The 22,019-nt window shown below is 37.5% G+C and overlaps 1 protein-coding gene and 1 non-coding gene across 2 annotated transcripts in view; one reads left to right on the top strand and one right to left on the bottom strand.

Annotated features, from left to right (window-relative positions):
- Positions 1-22,019, bottom strand: part of LOC134537282 (uncharacterized) — a 149,671-nt gene that overhangs the window by 59,557 nt on the left and 68,095 nt on the right. The gene's annotated exons all lie outside the window — the stretch shown is intronic.
- On the top strand, positions 17,626-17,698 carry Trnaa-agc (transfer RNA alanine (anticodon AGC)). Its single transcript has one exon. It is a non-coding gene; the product is annotated as a tRNA-Ala (tRNA).

Below are 22,019 nucleotides of genomic sequence, written 5' to 3'. Positions count from 1 at the left end.
AAACTATATAATGAATTGAAATTAATATTTTTTTTTTAATTTTTGGAAACTAAATTGAACATTTACAAGATATAAAATAATAGGTCACTAGATTTGTGAATTTTTTTATTTATGTCAGGCCTAGGGAATACCAGAAAATAAGTTTCCAATCAACCTGAATTTCCCTTAGGTGTAGTAGATTACTTAACTAATATTTGACACTTAAAACGAAGTAAAACTGCAACTACCTTAGATTTAGTATCAAAAAAAAACTATTCATAGACTTATTCGCCTTAATTGTATGTATGTATATATATATATATATATCCCAATAGATTCTGATATAGTATATGGATCGGAGAATTTGATGAAATATTTTGGATCCTGGAAAAATGACTTAAGACTTTGACAAGTGATTGACAAAATAACAAACACCCTAAACTGATATTTATAGTAGCCTATCTTTAGTTACAGAGTCAATTTGGGTAATTAAAATTATAATTAAATCCGTCGATAAACTATACTGTCTTACACTGCCCCCACCCCCAAATGCTTATCATGGTAGGTTTGATAGCCCATTTAAGAAAGAAAATTGTGTTATCATATTCTCGAAATAAAAGTATGCTATAATAACATATTTTGCATATCCTAAATAATCATGAAAACCATATTTAAAGCCCATAATATGTTCATTTTCGAGTGACTTTGATAGCTTATGTATAGCTTTGAAAGTTTATGTCATAGGTTAAGTTTCTGTCTAGTATATGTAAAATATCATATATTTTTTAATGAAAAAAACTAAGCTGTATCGGATACTTGTTTACACGTTATTTAAGTATATTTTCCATCTCTGCACAGAAACACGTGAAAGTACAACCAAGAGAGTTAACTAGGAATTCCTACATGGCTGGTGGACATCGAAAACCTTCAGAATTTGCCCGGAAAAGATCTTCGGGAAATCAAGGAAACTCGAACATTCAAGCGAATGTCCCGGGAATTCAAAAACCACGTCTTATAATTATTATTAGAGCAATCCATCCTAAATCACAGCCCGATCACTTGGTCCAGTAGCCAGCGTGACTGGCTTGATGGGTCAAGGGTCCCTGGTTCGATTCCCATCCGGGGCAGGGGGATTTTCAAAAAACCAAATCCCTGGGTTCAGGACTGCGTGTTTATGATGTCCGTTTCGCCTTCGTCCCGCGGAATGCAATAGCAAACCATCGCGGACTCATCGTGTCTCGGCAGGCACACGTATTCCACGGCTTTGCTAACGAAACCCAGTAATGGGGTAAAACGACCCATCACGATCCCACCACACTATCCATCTCGTCCAATCAGCAGTTGTCAAACATACAGGATTTTTTTACGTGAAGTTATCGCCCCTTGGAGGGCTTGTGCTTTCTGTAGTTTTAAGCAAAATATGTGACATAAATGTGGGTCCCATTCCCTTCTGTTGATGGGGTTGACAACAGATTATTGCGAATGGGTAGAACTGAAGGACATTACATAACAAATAACTGCATAAAAACTTACCACGCATCATAAATAGCCATCTAAATAAAGTCACTTGTGGTACATTAACGTACAAAATTTTGTAAGCGTAATTGTAATGCTCAACTGTAAAAAAAAATGCCTGATAGTGCATCACTGTATATTTACCCCTGATTTGGTTATTATTGCATTCGTAATTATGTTAGTGTTTCGAATTACTTTTTTTTAATATTGAGGATAGGACACTTATTTAAATGACACCTTATGTTGCAAATGATATAAGCATGTACAAGAAATAAGCCATGTGAGGGGCGGTAAATCCTTGTGAATCATTATGTACAAAGTTGATTTCAGCTGAGGTAAACGGTTCATTAATCCTTGCTTAGTCAGTCAGAAAGCCGGTAGAGTGTGTAAACTTTTAAATCTGAATCCTCGTTTGAATTAGCAGTTTTCGTAGTTTGAATGGTCATTTCACCCGGATTTGTATTCGAAGTTGGTGACGTATGTCGTTATTTCGTTTTTTATTTATTGTATCCAAAGAAACTCACATAATTATGCAATAAAAATTATGTATTTTTAATTATTTTTATAAAATTTCTAATTAAATCTTATTTGTGTATGAGCTATAACAGGATGGTACCCTAAAAAATAAATTTAGCGATGAAAATAAACCTTGCCCTATTTATGATTATTTAAGGAAAAAATATTTCAATGTTAAAATTCCTTTTTTTAAAGGAAAAAATAACTTTGGGTATTCGAGAGATGCAATTATTAACAGACATAGCACGATAGTGACTCTAGATCTTTTTAAATAGATGTTTAAAATATTTCGTACTTAAAGAAAGAGCGAGGATCAGGTGAAAGCTGAATGCACGCGAACAACTGAATACTACCAAAACCGCAAATTACAAAATTACGAACATGACTAATTCGAGCGAGGACTCAATACTCCATCAGTTGAAACAACATGTTGGGCAATCAAAACCCGAGTTCAAATTTGGACTCATTCGTGGGACAGGGTTGAATATCGAAAGCTGATTTCAAAATGATCTCTTGAGGCCTCGGCTGGAAAGCACTATTGCTTCCGAGTACGGAAGTGCAGATTATGCGCATCGCAAATGAAACGTCACGTGACTCGAAGCGCAAACAACACGGCGACAAGATGGAATGGCCGTGTAGTCCGGATCTGTCGGCCCATTTCTGGAAATTAGATCGCGCGCGCCACGTCAAACGCGCGTCCTTTTGACTGACACGGCTCTCGGCTTCACCATTTGCAAAACTCCCGTGAGGGGGGGGGGGGGGGGGACGCCCTGTTAGCTCACGGTCGGAGCTCGAGGTCCGGAGTTCGAACATTGGGGAAACTGTTAATATGTGTGACGCGTTTAGATGCAGGATATTTTTGGTACTTGGCCACTTTTACCATTGAGCTAACTGAAATAAAACCTGTGAATACATTTTTTCCCCTAGATTATCCCGAAGAATCTGAAAATTCTGAAATATATTTTTGACAGTCTCAGGAATAGACCGGGCTGTAAAATTGCGTAGACCTTAAAATTTCATGGGGGGAAGGGAGTGGTGTATATATTTTTGCACAAATATTAAAAACTGTTACTATTTAGCTTTTACTACACCAAATCACGCGTATGACACGTTCCCTGTTTCCCACAAAAAGTTTTTTTTTTTTTTTTTTTTTTTTTTAGACGGTAGTAGAATTCATCCAACAAATGTATTTTGGTTTATTGTATGTTTGGTAAATAAGTGTAAAACAGTCCTCATAGATTAAACCTGACTTATAAACATTCCATATTCCTTAAGTAATGCGCACAACCAAAACTCTGATATCAGGTTGACCATTAAAGCACAGTAAAACATAAAAACTAAACAAAGTAATTTATAAATTTTAAGGATATGAGCAAAAAAACTGTACGAACAGTGTACGATATAAGTTCAGCAAGAAATATAATTTTTAATTCGCTAAAAATAATTGCTTAAATTAAATATCCTAGGAAATATTTAAAACTCTGTTAATTCCTAAAAGCAAACATTCCATTAAAAAAACTAGTTTATATTATTCTGCATATTTTATGAATTTTGTGGAACAAATAAGAATCAAAGTAAAGCAACACATGCCGGTTTTTTATAATATATTTTAAAATGTGCTAGATTAAAATTTTTAATATAAATACAGATATCACATACTGTAGCTATTCCACTAGACGTATTACTGTGAAGCGATATTTATCTTATTTTAAAACTAGATTACATTACATATGCAGATTATATTCAAGTGTTCATTTAAATCAAAACTTGTCTATTTGTTTGAAACAACTGTACATCAAAGGATATTATATAGCAGGTCATCAATTTTAAATAAAACTTTATGTAAATGGCTGCCATTTCAATTTAGCAAAGAAGATAGCGTTTCAGTTGACACCACTTTCCATAGTTAAGTGCAATTTCGATATTGTTATAACGATAAATTAGTTCGTTACAAATGTTTATCTTAACTATTAATTTAGTAAAAGCTACCCGCTGAGTCGCGTTAAGACACGGTTTACTCTTCATGTTATTAGTCTTTTACTGTGCCTTTTAAGTATTTCTTACGGTTTATCACTAATATGCTGATAAATGTATTCGATATACATACATTACCTTGTTTTTAGGGAACGGATTTTTATGTCATATTTTTTGCCGATCTGTTGCCCAAATTCCGCGCATGCGCAGATATCTTCCAGATGGCAGACACGCGTCGGGCGCCGATAACTCGTAAAGAGTAATTTGTGTGATAATCGGGTGATTTGCCAAGCGTATTGGTATAACGATGAAAATATATGATAGTGAATCTGTCCTGGAATACATTCTGCAAATTTTAATGGTCATAACAAAAAAATATTCACACAACTTACAAAGTACTTGAGAAAATTAGAAAGGCGGTTAAAATTTTGTGCGATGGTGCTGCTATCTCAATTTTTTTTCTTCCTGAAAATTGTATAGCTGGTTGCAAAACATCCGCTGGAATGCGTGGAAAACCAGTTTTTAGCCTCGCGCAGGGCACTGTTATCAAAAAGCTTCCGATTTATTTCCCTAGTGGGTTTCGGTTTGGACACGTTCTGAAGGGGGACGCACCACAACGCCGAAATGCCAATTTTACCACAACGCTGACAGCTACAAAACTGCTGTGTACCACAACGCCGAAATACACTTACGCCGAAAAATGTCATTGCAGGACTGCCACAAAGGTTAGGTTAGGTTAGACTAGGTTAGGTTAGACTAGGATAGGTTGGACTAGGTTAGGTTAGACTAGGTTAGGTTAGGCTAGGTTAGGTTAGGCTAGTATAGGCTAAGTTAAGTTAGGTTAGGTTATATTATGCTAGGTTAGGTTAGGTTAGGTAAGGTTAGGTTTGATTGTGGTATTTCGGCGTTAATGTACATTTAAGAAACACACACAAATTCATTCAGTTGTTATTTCGGCGTTGTGGTACACAGCAGTTTTCTAGCTGTCGGCGTTGTGGTCAATTTTGACATTCGGCGTTATGGTATTTCGGCGTTGTGGTGACGACCCGTTCTGAAGTACTCCCCGCGAGTCAGGTTACGGTTGTAGCCCAACGAGACATCGCTTGTTCGCTGCCTTACACGAACGGCCTCAACTGGAGCAACTGGTCCGAGCAGCTTCTCTATCCACGGGTGAGATCAGGCGGCCAGCATTCTCACGCGGGCGCGCAACTCGGCGACATGTGGCGGTTCAAGGGTGACTGCATGTAACCTCTTGGCTGGTTCCCCCAACCCACCCGCCACTTCCTGGCCTCTATCGCTACGTAAGGCGTCTCTTCGCCCAAGGCTCGAGTGACGCGGGTGAGACGCGAGGACGTATCACATCGTCGCTCCGTGGAAGAAGACGAAAAGGGGGAAAAAAAAAAAAAATCTCCACCCGCTCATGGTGGTTGAAGAGAATGGGATGTTTGGAGCGGCAAGAATGGGAGATGATGAAGGGGAGAGGGGGAGATGAAGTCGAGGAGTGGGTGCTGCGTGAAGCGTCTCACAAAAAAGAAACTACCAAGTCTCGTCTCTCCAAACACCCGAACGACATCTTCGGTGGCGGGCGACAACCAGCGCGCACCGACCTCGGGTGCTTTCCGTTACTCCGGACACACCAGCGCGCCACGCGATCGGGACGTCGTCTAGACGGGGAAGCGACAGTAGACCGAAAATCACTGGACCAGAAGGCACTTGGCCGAAATTCATTTAGCCGAAAGTCACTAGACCGAAAGGCCCTAGATCGAAAGTCATTTGACAAAAAGGCACTAGATCGAGTGTCATTTGACCGAATTGCACTTGACCGAAAGGCTCCAGACCCAAAACTTTAATATTCATCTCACTGGGAATTTGGCTTAACCTTGCAAACAGGCAGTTGGCCGAAAGGCACTAGACCGAAAGGCCCTAGATCGAAAGTCATTTGACAGAAAGGCACTAGATCGAGTGTCATTTGACCGAATTGAACTTGACCGAAAGGCCCTAGACCCAAAACTTTAATATTCATCTCACTGGGAATATGGCTTAACCTTGTTATCTTTGAGCAAGAAGCACTTAGCAAAAGTAATAGCCCTCCAAAAATCTGGCTCCGTTATGTGGATGATACCTTCACTGTCTGGCAACATGGACCTGAAACTTTGGAGGAATTTGTGAACCACCTCAACTCTCTGAGGCCATCAATAAAATTCACATATGAAAAAGAAACCAAAGGTAGCATTCCTTTCCTGGATGTACTAGTCAGCAGAAAAAACAACAGCCTGGAAACAAAAGTATACAGGAAACCTACGCACACAGGCCAATACCTTAATTTTGCATCCAACCATCCCAAAACAACAAAAACTGGCATAATTCACACACTAACCAACCGAGCTGAGATTATTTGTTCTGATGAGAAATCTATTGCGGTTGAACACAATCATATAAAAAAAGAACTCATAGCCAATGGTTACCCTGTCAACACCATCAAACAGCATTTGAAATCCAACAAAACACTCAAATCCACAGAAACTGAGAAACCTGCAGGAACCCTAGTTATTCCATATGTTCAAGGGCTTTCAGAAAAAATAAGACGCCTAGGAAATAAATATGGACTTCAAACAGCATTCCGTTCTAAATCTACTATTAAAAGTATTGTTACCAAGGTGAAACCAGCCACAGAAAAATTACAAACTCACAACTGTGTGTATCAAATCCCCTGTGAATGTGGCCACATGTACATAGGTGAAACTGGCAGAGCTCTATCCACCCGAATCAAAGAACACAAAAACAACTGCAAGAAGGGTGAAACCCTAAAATCCAGACTTGCTGAACATACATGGGAAAATAGCCACAAAATTCTCTGGGAAGACTCCACACCACTCATACAGGAATCCGATAAAATAAAAAGGAAAATCAAAGAATCAGCCTTCATTATTAGCAATAAAAATATTTTCAGCCAGCAGAGCATTGAATTAAAAAATATGTGGATCCCTTTGATAAAGAGAGAAACATCCCTGCAGCACAAAACAATAGCCAATACTCAACCCACCATAACCAATCCGCTTTAACTACATGGTGCACAGCCAATGGGGAGACAGCTCGTCTGTCATTGGCTGAGCAAGATGTAGCCCTTTCTCTGATAAATACCCTCATTTTCCAGCCCCTTCTCAGTCGCACCTGTGTTTCCGTACCATGTGCGTCTCTGCCTGAGGACGGGAGCAGATAGCAGTTCCCGAAACGTCGCTTGTTTCTGTTTAGGTAAAACTATTGTATTTGTTTGTTTTTTCGTTTTGTCATGTTTTTTGTCTCGCTTCAACTGTTGTGCTGAATTATTTTGGGTTTCAATATTTTTGTGTTGTCATCATTTGTGGGGATTTTTTCGTTCTCTTAGTACATTTTTCTTTGTTTTTTCTTTGTTTGCTGACCATATTCCTGTTTCGGAATATTTTGTGGTGTTCATATCCTTGTTGACAACAGCAATTGTTTGCTTAATTTTGTGTGTTTTTTGTATCTTTTTTTGAGTATTTTTATTTTTATTTATTTATTTTATTTATTAGTTTTTCTTCAACAGAAAAAGTTCTTAGCAATGGCGTATGTCCAAAAACTTACATCAAGTCATGGCTTAACCTTGCAAACAGGCAGTTGGCCGAAAGGCACTAGACCGAAAGGCACTAGACCGAAGTGCACTAGACAGAAAATTTCAAAATATATCTCTCGATGGGATTAGGCCTATGTCTTAAATCTGGCGACAGGCATTTGATCGGACGGCAATAGACCAAAACGCACTAGAACGAAAGGCACTAGATCGAAAGTCATTTGACCAAAATATCGGTCAAATGACTTTCGGTCTAGTGACTGATACTCGTCTAGACAAACAGTTACTCCAAAAAAAAAACATACATAATGTTCCATAGCTAAACGTCAAACCGAGAAAATATTATAGGCTAGTAAATAACGGCTCTGAATCAAAAACCCAAAATTCAAATCTGTCATAGTTTTCAAATTATAATTTTTTTTTAATTTTGAAATCCCCATCCTTCACCAAATCATTAAATAATGTGACTAAAAATTTTGCTACAAAATAATAAATAACTACACATTCAAAAACAATTCAAAATAAAATAAAACATGCAATACTTTTGAGAAAAACTATACTTTGAAGGTATAAACGTGGCATAACAATTTTAAATAAGGTAAATTCGATAAGTAATAATGTAAAAAAGTACTTAAGTAAATTAACACGTTATTTCAAACGATAGTTTATTAAAGTTAGTAAATTTTTAAGTTAGCAAAGTATTACCACGAATTTTTCCCCCAAAAGTAAAACCTGTTTGATAATATTTTGAGTGGTTATTAATAGTAGGCTTTTTTTTATTTCTTAACAAAATCTTTTAGTTGCGGTATCTAAACATTTGGCACAAGTCATATCTCTATGAGGTACTGTATGTTTTATACTGCCCTTAGTTTGGAATATGTGCATATAATATACTGTATATGCATACTTTCAAATAATTTGCACGAATATCTATGTTTTGTATTATTTTGTCAGCAAGTTTTTCAATTTCATTGTAAATATTGAGTATGGGGTTAAAATTTACTAACTTACTAAACACGGAACACCTAGAGATCTCAATTCCGGATGAACTACTAGTTATTAATACTATATCTTAGTGGTAATAATCTTAAAAACGTGATGACTTCCGGTAGTGCTGTTGCACGAACGAACAGCGAGCTTCGGGCATGTCCGGGACTGATCGGAAGGTCGGTGTATCGTGTTCTTCCCCAGTCCAGCGATGGATACAAAATATGAAAGCGGACCACGTGTCCAAGTTCCCAAATCCCCCACGTGGTAGACTCTCTCTTCTACTCTGTCCCAACTCTTCATCCATGACATCCTCTGTATCCTGTATACTCCAAAGCGATTAATGCATGCCCTTCCATGTAGGTGCCGAGGATTTTCGCTGTACCAGTGCAGGTTTTACCTTGGCCCAACTTAGCATAGTTTTAAGCTATTTTTAAATTAGTGTGGGGTTAATCATGGCGCCAATCGCTGTCATGGCATGGTCAAATCCCAGAACAAGGAACGCAATGCTGCATGGCTAATGCCAGCATGACTTGGCATGAATTCGGCCTGAAACGCACCTAGGTACCTCCTTAACTAGGACCTGTCCCTTAAAACATTTTTAGTTTCCCGTTTGGTTCGGAAAGAAAATAGGCTTGGCCAGCGAGTGACATGCGGATTTCTGGGAGGGTTAGAGAGTGGGGGAAGAGGGGTGGATATATATCTGTCTCTCTCTCTCACGCGCCTCCCCCTTCCCCTTACCAACACGAGTCCATGATCCGGAAATTTAACCGTCCATCTCCACCGAGTTTGACGGCTAGCTCTTCGCCGTCGGGCCGATCTCCCGTGCCGTCTCGCGCGATTCGAATATCCGCTCGCGCATCGCGCGTCGTAGCTTCCACGACTCCAACGAAACCTCGTGGCAGCGACGGGTTTTCGTTTTTTTCGACCTTGATTGACTGTCACCCGCAGGAGGCCGGAGGTTTTTTTTTTTGACGTGACAACATCTAATAAATCGATGAACGCCGGCTGCACGCACAAAAAAGTGTCCCGTTACGCTCATTGTCCCGTTACGCTGTGTCCCGTTGCGCTCATTGTACGCTTGCGCCGCATCTATCTCTCTTCCACTCGATTGGAAAAACCATCGATTTGACTTTTTCGAGGAACATTAAACTTGAAACACTCCCATTAGTTTCCTAGTTTTCCCATCATCGTCCTATCCTTAAAAGAATAACAGAGTTTGGAAGAAGTTAAATAGCAAACATGTTTAAAAGTTATAGTTAAAATAATCTGTTCGTTAAAGCAATAAACATATTTGAATTAATGAGTGCAAATAAAAGTAAATTTATCAATTAAATTGTAGATTTCATTTCACTCCTTCTTTGTATCCATACAAAATAGTGATAATTCAATAAAAATGATTCAATTTTATTCATAAAAGTATGCAATCATTTTATCAATGTTTTGTTATGACGTTGTCACGTTAAACTATCGTCCGTAAACCGACTTTACAGACAACCAATTTTTTTTATAACGTGAATACGTCTTTACAATCGGGAGATAAGTTTAGTGTTGCAGCTACATATCTATCATCTCCATCCAAAATTTAATTACACCGCTGGATAGCTAAAGGATCAAAGAAATCATTTGGCTAAGTGTGGACTGTGTTTCGCATCGCGCGCGGTGGAGGGAGGAAGCGCCGCCATTTTGAGGTCATTTTTGTTGCGTTTCGAGATTTCCATTTAGTATAACTTTTGACTCGGAGAAGTTACAACGTTCGTTTGAGTTTCAATCGTCAGATCTCGTCAGAATCTATCAATTGCATGTATAAGACATTAGTGTAAAATAGTTACAGTGAATATATATGATGTCAGGATAATAAAAGCATATTTTATATCTTGTATAGAAAGTATTACCTGTTACGCACACGTATTCAAGTACAACACACGGCCGCGTCCATGACACAGCCACACCCCATTTTTTTTATGTGTAACATCTCGTACTCTCGGTGTACGGCATTTGGTGGGGGTGATTTCGTGAATGCGACATTTAACGGATATGTGTAACAATGTGTAACGGTGTTGCCGGTTCGGAAGATGGCATGAACACAAGTTCACAAAGCGAAAGGGATACTTTATAGAATTAATTTGTTTAATGAATTTAAACAATATGAGCAGTGTTTGAATGAAATTCCTTGTCGAAAATCAGGCCCAAAGCCGGGTTTTTAGTGTTTTTACCGAGACATTTTTTTTACCTTTTATCGGAGCCTTTTCATTACACAGTTTAAAATTTCGCTATGAAAATCAATGGTTCAACAGTCCAGGTAGTTCCTCGAGCAACGAAACTACGTGTGATTCAGCGTCAAGAATTATAGCTGAGAAACACAATTAGCGTATATATTTATCACGTTCGGCATTATTTCGTGTATGAGTGAGTGTATTTTCAAGATGAGAACACGTTAATTTGGTCGTTGCCGAGGTTAGATTCTACACACGCATCGCTGGCGAGTACTGAAAGACTCACTCACTTGTTTTTTTGACGTGACAACGTCTAATAAATCGATGAACGCCAGCTGCACGCACGAAAAAGTGTCCCATAACGCACATTGTCCCGTTGCGCTGGGTCCCGTTACGCTCATTGTACGCTTGCGCCGCATCTATCTCTCTTCCACTCGATTGGAACAACCATCGATTTGAAATTTTATGAGGCACATTAAACTTGATACACTCCCATTAGTTTCCTACTTTTCCCATCATCGTCCTACCCTTAACACAATAACACAGTTTGGAAGAAGTTAAATAGCAAACATATATAAAAGTTATAGTTAAAATAATATGTTCGTTAAAGTAATCAAAATATTTGAATTAATGAGTGCAAATAAAAGTAAATTTATCAATTAAATTGTAGATTTCATTTCACTCCTTTGTATCCATACAACAGAGGTGCCCCCCCCCCCCCAAACACTATGACTCATCCCCCCCCTAACCTAATGATGCGCCCCCCCCTCCCCGAAATTTTTTATGCCATTTTCCAATGATTTACTCAATGATTTTATAATATTATACTTTTTTAGTATTATATTTTATCACATTTTGCATTAATTAAAACTGATTTTCTAATAATTATTTTCATATCAGGTAATATTTCCATCCTGAACCGACAGATGCCAAACTGCTTTTGTTGAGGAAAGTGCGGGGTTGCCAATTTGATTTACAAGATCCCTTTCAATTATCAAAGCACCAGAAACGTATTTTCACATTAGAAGCTATAATTATGTAAATAATATATACATTTTTCTCGTCTTTTAACAAACCCCCCCCCCCCCCTGAAATTTTAATGACGCAGTCTGCGTCGTTACCCCACCTTGTGGGCACCCCTGCATACTGAATAGTGATAATTCAATAAAAATGATTCAATTTTATTCATAAAAGTATGCAATCATTTCATCAATGTTTTTTTATGACGTTGTCACGTTAAACTATAGTCCGTAAACCGACTTTACAGACGACCAATTTTTTTTTATATTGTCATGGCGTCTTTTCGACAGCGATGTCTGTGGCGGTACGTCACCGCCACATCCGCTGTGTCAGGTCCAACTTGCGCCGAGGATTATAGCTTCTCTTCGCCGGGGTACGAACCCACTACTTCTTCGGGGGGGGGGGGGTAAGTAAAACACTAATTTCCCTCAAACCCCTCCACGGATACGTCCTGGCTACGTGATATTTTACTACTAATAGTTAATATTTAGTCAATACAACAAATAAAAGAGAGCTATGGCCATAAATTTATATATGGAAAGCACCCGAGAGAAAAAAATAAAAAGGGAGTGTTATCGTGTCTACTGCAGCCGCTTTGGTGCCTAAAATAATCTGTAAGTTTCTCCCTGTGCTTTAATGATGCAGCCTGTTTATTAATACACAAAGAAGCTTGTAGATAATTAAAGATAAACGCTTAAACAAAACTACGAGTAGCGCATTTGAGTCGACCATTTCCAAAAACCACTTTGTCCAAAAAGTGAAAAAATTGAGATAATGCCACAAGAATATTCTCTGTAGTCATATCTATGGGAATCCGCAAAAAAGAATTGCCAAACTCGACATTGTCCCTTAGAAAATTGATGTGTAAAACTGTAAACATTTCCAGAACCCACTATGTCCAGTTCTGTTTTATTTCCACATCACACTTTGTCCACGTCTGTTTTTCATTCCAGAACACACTTTGTCCAGACATTGTGTAATGGCTGCCATTTTGGTGTACGGAATAATATTCCAAAACCAGCTTTGTCTAGTTCCTCCAAATGAATGTCTGTATTTCATGTTTAGACTATAAAAGTCTTGTTTATTATTTTGTTTGGTCTCGTTTTCACTGTGTTTTGTGTTATCTATGATGACTTATAGCGACAGCTGTTGTGTTTTATGTTTTGTATTCTATTATCAAGTGATGAGGGCATCTGTTTGCTTTTAGCAGAAGAAAAACCGGGTGAACTGACATTTTCGTTAGATTGTCAGAAAAATCTGATCCTGCCAAAACTTCCTGATCAAGCTAGCTACTATAGTCGTCAATTAAATATTTATAATTTCACAGTATGCCAAGGAACATCTAAATCCCCACAAAATCAAAGAAACACATTCATTTATTCATGGTCTGAAAATGAATTCCCAAAAGCTACCAACCAGATCGCCTCTGCTGTGTTTAATAGATTAACAAATACAGATATTACGGGTATTACTACAGTTCGTCTTTTCGCTGATGGCTGTAGTGGTCAAAATAAAAACTGAACCCTTATTGGAATGGCAAGTAAATGGCTCAGTCAAGCTCCACAACACGTTCAGCAAGTTCTGTTGTTTTTCCCTTCACAGGACACTCCTAAATTCCACCTGATAGAATATTTGGCAGAATAGAGAGAGAATTGAACAAACTTGACACAATTGTGCTTCCTGATGAATATTACACAATTTTGAGTAATCATGGTACTTTGCTTCGTCGAAAAGAACATTTTCAATTTTTTGACTGGAAGGAAGCTGTAACTCGTGTAATAAAACCAACACAGTCATGGCATTTTAGATTTTCCCAGTGTAAGAGATTTATTTTATCTTAACGAGATCGTGCAAGAACTCAGCATTGATTCTCGTTCGAGGGGAGTGTTTTTATAGAACAGACCTAGGACAAGGGCGAAGTGTTTTGAAGCGTGGTGTTACACTCTCAGATTTAACACCCGAGGTTCTGGAATCTGGTGTTCAGATTAAAGGCAGTAAGCTGCAGGACATTAACAATCTTTTGTGTAAACACTTTGGGAGCAAGTGGAAAGAATCTGAATACCACCTGAACTTATACTTGCAATTATATCAGTCAGTAAGTGTTGACAGTGTTCATACAATCATTGAACATGAAAGTGATGCAGAAGACCAACCAATGGAAGAATCTGAAGAACTGCATGTGTAGCATTCAATTAAACATTGTTGATTTGGTGAAATTGATTATTTGCATACACTGTCATTAATATTCATTGTTATTCAAGTTTCTTGAATAGCGGCTAAGGTTTAAATGTTTTCTTTTAATTTAATTATGAATATATTATTTTAATGTTGTTGTTTTACGACCTTGTAATAATAGCTTCAAATATATTGTGGCAAGATTTTTCAACATTTCTTTTTAATTTACAACTGTTACTTTGTTTTTCATTGTTTGTGTGTTTAAAACTGTGCAATAAAATATCATTACTATATCGAGAAGAAAATACGTGTTTCCATTAGCCACTTTCTCCAACATGTACTGTTCCAAATACCACTTTGTCTCTTTGATATTTCCAAACTCCACTTTGTCCAACATTTAAATCGGAATTTCTCAAAAACTAGCTGTTTAATTTTTATTTCCTTTATGGGTACATGCCACCTATTAAATCTAAACAGCTAAGTTAACATTCCATTAGTCGTAACATCTCCAGAGAAAAAATACAGGTTTTTCCTATTTTCTGGGAAATCACTTATGAAGGACAAAGTGGTGATTGGAATTGGTCGACTCATTTATCCCTGTTGTATCACCAATAGGAGAGATACTTCGAAAATTTTACTATAGAAAAATAAATTGCCAAATGTATGATGGTGAGAAATGATTACCGGTCAGTAACTGGCTGTTGACCAGCACGTATAGCAAAGATTAAAAAATAAAAAAAAAATTAAAATTAAACAACGTAATTTCATAATACCTTGAAGTCTAACATCCCTTTCGAGAGCCTAATGGACGAACTATCGATACGTAACCAAACACGGAAAATTCTGTATAATTCAAAAGACAACTTCTAATTCTGAAAAACCGAGTAGATTTCTTGGCACTTGAAAAAAAAATTTCCGAAGCGTGTGCTTATTTTCGGTCTCTGCAGATGTAGTCTTCCGGCTGAAAAGAAGAGAGAGGTAAAAAAAAAACACTCTTGGCGCAGCACGTCGACATGCCAATGCCCTCGCTCGCAAACAAGTCTCTACTTGAAGCTGGGTTCAGTCCTCCGCCGCTCGAGGGCAGGTGCAGCGCTTAAAATCCACGCTTCGCGCCGGCCCCGAGACAAAGAAGAAAACAAAATCACGAAAAAGAAATACACGCCGTAGAATGTACGGGTAGGTAAAAAAAAACCGAGCAGGCTGGAAATGAGGCTCGGATTGAGGAGAGAACGAGAGAGAGAAAGAGAGAGAGAGAGCGTGCAGACGTGGCTGTAGATAAGAAGACGAAAGCGCGGAGGAAGCAGGACAGGGTGCGCTAATGAAAAGTAATGTTAACGCGCGCAAGTTGGTAGTACTGTCTCTTTACTGGCGACGGCGAGCTGGTACTATGGTCGTTTTGTTTTGTTTTTTTGCCAGCGAACGTAGGACGGCGTGGTGGAAGATGCCGAGCTCGCCATGTCGTACGCGTTAACTGTTTTTTTTTTTAATGTCGTGCACGTCGAGAGTTTCATAATATTTTTTTATTTTTTTATTTTTGATGCCGTGTCATTGTGGCGTGTTGGCGAGGGGAGAAGGCGACATTCCAGAAGAATCCGTTGCAGCTGTGGAGGAGTTGGTAGCGTGTTTTGCCCGAGGCTTGGTGATAAGTTTCCCAATCATGAAACAGACGTATCGAACGTGCGCTTACAATTGTTGTACATTTTTTCAGGTTTGGCATTATTAAAAACAATCAAGGGGCAATAAAATCCAAAATATTGGGTTTTTCAAATGCTAATCAAAGCTTGAAGATCATACGCTATGATTCACGAGTATTTACCACCACTGACAAGGTTTACTGACCACATTATTTGTAACAAAATAAGTATGTCCTGTTCCCAATATTTACATTGTAATTGAGAGGAAAAACCAGACCTTATTTTTTATAGTTGAGCATTAAACTTGGAGTAACAGAAAAACAAAATGAAAACAAAATGTTTAGAAAACAAAATGCTTTTAAATATGTTTTCTTCTACTTCCACACATTTGTACATACGCTCATGTACCTCCAGTGTTTTTCCACACGACTGCACACAGCTGTCTTTGATTTCTGTATCGGCATGCGTAATAAGGTGTTGGTGCAGTCCTTTGGTGAACCATGTCCTTCATCCTTCTCCATGCCATGAGCTGTACACTGTTAGGCATTTACAATTCGTCTAGCTGTTCCGTCAATGTGGGAGTACGAAAATCTTTCCTCCAAAGTATGTAAGAAATAATCAATGTGAGTGGCGTAACCCCTCGCGAATAAAACTTGATTTATTGTGCTCAATCAAACCCAGAACCGCCCGCACTGAGAGCCTGCGTGCATCTAACTGCGATAAGGAGGTCCATAGGGGAGAAACTCTAATTGCCGAGACGTAAACCTAGTTTTTTGAAGTAGTTTCGGGCCCACCCGTTAGATAGCAGCTTTAATAATATGTTATTGACATAGCTGCATTGATTTTTAGAAGTAATGCATAAACTATTATCAGGCCAACAAACCCATGAAAATTAATTCACTTTATTTACGTAGCCACATATTTTGTGGTGTGGCATACAAGAAAGTTTTGCAACTTCTTCTAATTTATATATTAGAACATGTTTTTTTTACTACACAACAACACAGGGACATATATGTGCCCTGGGCACTGCAGTCGGTTGAAAAGGGGGGGGGGGAGGGGGTGCTAAACTGGCAGAGTAGTTTTTACTATAGATATTTACTTGAAGATATATCTGACAATCTGAGCCATCAAATGTAAACCCTGTATGCATGCGATTGTTGGTTTATTACCATTAAAGTGTACCAAATGTATTCCAGAATAGTTTCGCTGTGATAAAATTTTTAATTTGGCACACCAAAACACTTGGTACATCCACTGATGATCATAAAAATGACTATACACGAGTTAATGGCGCCAAATGCAATTCAGCCATATGGACGAAATTAATGAAAAATTGAGCTCTGCGCATGCGCGTAATTTTGGCACCAGAACGGAAACGGATAGGGCACCAAAATCTTTTTCCTAAAAATAAGGGACTGGCCGTGTCCTATCGTTCACGTGGAATACGATCAGGGTACAGGTGTGACATATTCAACACCTAGACCCTTATTTTTTGTGTCTTGCAATACCGACACTAGATGTTCACATGACTGCAAGTTTTTAATCTTGCGTACTTGTACAGGTGTTTTAAATATTTATCTGATAACCTTTCAAATGTCATATCATCATAAACATGAAGATTTACTTCTATTGCATGTGGTGGCAATACATATTTTTTTATACTGTCACATACTGCAGTGCAACTTTTTTTATTATTTCCTTGTATGACTCGATAAATCAAAGTTCACGGATTCGTACTCTTGAGGTTATTATTCGTGGTTAACTGTAACTTTTACGTCAACTAAATTAATATTTTAAAATACTTTCAAAGCAAATACAATACATGAAACCGAGAAAGTGGGGTACGACCCCATTCCTGTTTAATGCAAGGCATAGTGCAGACATTAAAATACTTTTTTAGTGGAAACACATCCTATCAGCAATGACCCGTAAAAAGAGAGTTTGCCGTAACTTGCACAGTTTTAAATCTTATAGTAAACACTCTGATATAACTTAGTCCAATGATCTAACGTCATCTGGGGGCGTAGCTCAGATGGTAGAGCGCTCGCTTAGCATGCGAGAGGTACCAGGATCGATACCTGGCGCCTCCACTTATTATTTTCTAAAACTAAAAACCATCATTGGATTAGTTGAATGTTCTACCTGAATAAAATCTTAACAATATATTATGTGGCATCTTCTGAGTGAAGCATCGATGTAATATATTACTTTCGCTTGTGTTTTGTAAACTTCCTGATGTGCAGTTGTACGAAATAATTTGTTTGTGCTTGGTTCGTCCACAATATACATTTTTGCCTTATATTTTAAATGGTTATGTATTACAATCTCTCTGAATCCGGTAAAGACCGCTTCTGTGAATTCTATTTATTGACAACACCAGATTAAATTTAAATTGGGTGAAGTTGAAAAAAGGAAAAGGAGGGGGGGGGGGGGAGTTCTTTCTGTACAAGACTCAAAACGACGACAAAATAAACTAATAATATGTTGAGATACAATTTAACTAATGTAGCAGAAGCCCTATCATGCGTTTACTTTGTTCCTTTCTTGTATGTTACAAGTTATAAGAATATGACATTAATACAGTTTTTAGATTTATCGCAAAAAAAAAAAACTTCGAAGGCTTTATACTTTATAATTCTAATTTTTTTCACAACTTCATGACTTACGTTTTTTTTGTGACTGATAATAAATTTTATGACCCCCTTTCATCAGTTGTTGAAAATGAAAATATTATCCACGTGCCAAATGTAATTTATGAACCAAATGAAAATGACAGGATGTTCAGTATTTAACCAAGAAACGCTGGTGATGAAAATGAAGAGACTGTTCATGTTCTGACAGTAGCAGAAATCTCTCGTGTATAGCAGTACCGATAAAATGTCCTCGAAGCTAAACAAAGACAAAGCAACATTCTCAAATTCTATCTTCATTACCATTGTGAACTGCTTGCCAAGAAAAAGAAAAGTGGATATAAAAAGAAAAAAAACAGTAGTAGAAGAAAGGAAAATATATAGAAATCAATTGCAAAAATAGGTGTCAGCTGGCAAAAAAAAATCGGAAAAGAGTCCGGAGGAACATTAACTTCAAATAGTCGTCTGAGGAAGAGACAGAAACTAAATGTCTAACGTTGAATTTGAGGTAAATTACTTAATTGCAAACAGTACAGGTGTATCCAATATGTGTGAATAGTTGGTCGTAGGTGCAGATCTGTTTGTAATTGTGCTCATAAAGACTGCAACAACATGTAAGCGTTCAGAAGGATTCTACTGTCCTAATTTCCAAATAATTATACTACTAACTAAAAATTTTCTGCCAAAAACCTTGAAGTGACTGTTTAGATAAATTTTATATTTATTATTTTTGTGTAAATGTTGTTACAATAATAGTTCAGAATTATATTTAATTTTAAATTACTTGGAAGTTTTCTTATTTATGTTTTCTTTGATTTAATATTACACTATTGTTACATTTTTTTATTTGAGGTAAAATATGGTTTTATTGGTGTTGTAAATAACTTTATGTTTAAAATTTAAATTATATTTATATTATATTTAGTCATAAAATATACAAATCGTTGGCGGGTACACCACTTACAATGCCACATTTCATTTAATACATTTCTATATACAAAATTTCAGATTTAAAATGTTTGTGTGGTTTAGAATAAGTAATAAAAATATGAAGAGATGTACGTACTTGTCAATGCTATTATACAGGTATGTATCCCAACGGTAAATGAGACATCCTGTCTCCAACGGCTGTGTCTTAAGGCGTGTGACTTTCAGGATTGGAATTAATTTATCACACTTTAGATGATAAATTTCGTGAACTGTGGTACCTAAAACAAAATATACTTTCGTTAACAAGTTATGTTTTATGACAAGATATTTCCTCACAAATTGTGGTGTATGATGACACGTAATATATATATATATATATATATATATATATATATATCAGTTTTCACGTTATGTGCTTAAAGTTACGCCTGCAGTTGTTTTCGTTTAGTTTAGTTCAATGTTTTCTTAGAGTTACCTTTCATTTGCGTGTACATTGCTTTACAGTCAGTGCCCCTGATTTTAGGCGGCACCTTTCAAACTGCGTAATGTGAGTGTTGCACACCTGCTAGGCGTCGACCTATTTCGTTCTTTGTCATTATTTTGGTCATGTGATTAAAAAGCCGCTTTTAAAAGCCACAATATTCCTTCGCGTCGCCAAAATTTACGAGAAATAAACGTGTTGGCCTAAATTATTTTATTTTTATTTAATAAGTTAATTCAGCGAAAAGATTTTCAACTTCAGTGCAACTTTGATCAATTAGACATCACGTTAAAAGCTTGGCATTTCATAATTAATTGTTCCTTAATTTTTCAAAAAACGCTCTGTTCAGCTGCAACTTCAAATGCGTATACAATCAATCTTGGGAAGCATTTTAGACCATATGTCATATGTATATTTTTTTTATTTTTTTTTACTTGATTAATCTGCAGCTAAAAACGATTTACTAGGCAACAGAACTGTAGTGTGAGAAACAAAATTAAAATTTGGTCCAAAATCATATTATTTTTACGATGCTAGAGTACTTTAATTGTCTTTCGACTTTACCTGCTGACGTTTGATTTTAATTACGGACGTGCGAAAATGATGAAGGATTGATATTTTGTATTACAATCACGCAACAAAACTACCCAAAAAAAATAACTTTAACTTTTAATAATGATAAAAATAAAATCCCCAAGATGTAAGAAGGCGTGTTATTCGAGAGTCTGATTCCATTCAGTGAACCTTAGGTTTTTGGCGTTACTACGTCTAATAAATCGATGAACGCCTGCTGCACACGCGAAAAAGTGACCCGTTACGCACATTGTCTCGTTACGCTGTGTCCCGTTACGCTCATTGTACGCTTGCGCCGCATCTATCTCTCTTCCACTCGATTTGGAACAACCATCTATTTGACTTTTTCGAGGCACATTAAACTTTAAACACTCCCATTCGTTTCCTACTTTTCCTATCATCGTCCTATCCTAAACAGAATAACACAGATTGGATAAAGTTAAATGGCAAACATGTATAAAAGATATAGTTAAAATAATCTCTTCGTTAAAGTAATAAACATATTTGAATTAATGAGTGCAAATAAAAGTAAATTTATCAATTAAATTGTAGATTTAATTTCACTTCTTTTTATCCATACAAAATAGTGATAATACAATAAAAATGATTCAATTTTATTATTTAAAGCATGCAATACTTTCATCAATGTTTTGTTATGACGTTGTCACGTTAAACTATCGTCCGTTAACCGACTTTAAAGACAACCAATTTTTTTTTTTTTTTTTTGCGCTTGGAAACACTGCCGTGTCTTAGCGCGTAAGCAGACGACAGGTATCGTCGAAGATGCAGTGTCCTTCGAAAGCACCAGACGCTCAATGAATGAACTCTGCCCGACGGTTACCCTGCCTCTCTCTCTACGGGCATAAATTTTTTTCTCTCCTATGGGCTCTCGGAGAAAGAGAGAGAGATGAGAGTGTGTGTATGTGGAACATGCACAGCTGCGACGGGCGACGCCAGAATGATAGAGAGAGGGTTGGGGGGGGAGAGTAGGGGACGACCGCGCCTCCACATACTGTCGGCAGATGCGCTCTCGCGCGGGCCGATGTGCCACTGACCTTGTGCGCCCTCCGCGGCCGAGGGTCAAGGGCGGGGCCCCGGGTCCCAGGGCACCTGGGCTCGAGCCTCGGGACTCCCACTTAGCCTAGGACGGCCGTGACTTAGATGCACACGACGCTGAATCACACAACTTGAAATCTGTCACCGCGTAGAACCATCACAGCGTAAAAATCACACAACTTAGAACACAACGCCGAATCACGCAACTTAGTAACTTCAAAACTCGGAAAATCATAACTTAGAACTATCACAACTTAGAAACGCATCTCCTTTGAACTGCCAATACATAGAAACACCCAACGCAAAAACGTCATAGCTTAGTACTGTCATAACTTAGAAAAATATAACTTGTGTGTTTCTAAGTTATGTGTTTCTACGTTGTTTGTTGCTAAGTTACGTGTTTCTAAGTAACGTGTTTCTAAGTTGTGTGTTTCTAAGTTGTGTGATTCTAAGTTGTGCGTTTCTAAGTTATGTGGTTCTAAGTTGTGTGTTTCAACGTTGTTTGCTTCTAAGTTACGTGTTTATAAGTTACGTGCTTGTTAAGTTACGTGTTTCTAAGTTACGTGATTATAAGTTGTGTGTTCCTAAGTTATGTGGTTCTAATTTCTGTGTTTCTACGTTGTTTGTTTCTAAGTTACGTGTTTCTAAGTTACGTGTTTCTAAGTTACGTGTTTCTAATTAACTACGTGTTTCTTGTTTCTCAGTAACGTGTTTCTAAGTTATGTGTTTCTACGTTATGAC

The sequence above is a fragment of the Bacillus rossius genome, chromosome 12, assembly GCF_032445375.1.
Source record: "Bacillus rossius redtenbacheri isolate Brsri chromosome 12, Brsri_v3, whole genome shotgun sequence".
NCBI classification, from domain to species: Eukaryota; Metazoa; Arthropoda; class Insecta; order Phasmatodea; family Bacillidae; genus Bacillus; species Bacillus rossius.
Note: the sequence above shows the minus strand (reverse complement) of the source record. Positions and strands in the feature narration are given on the sequence as shown.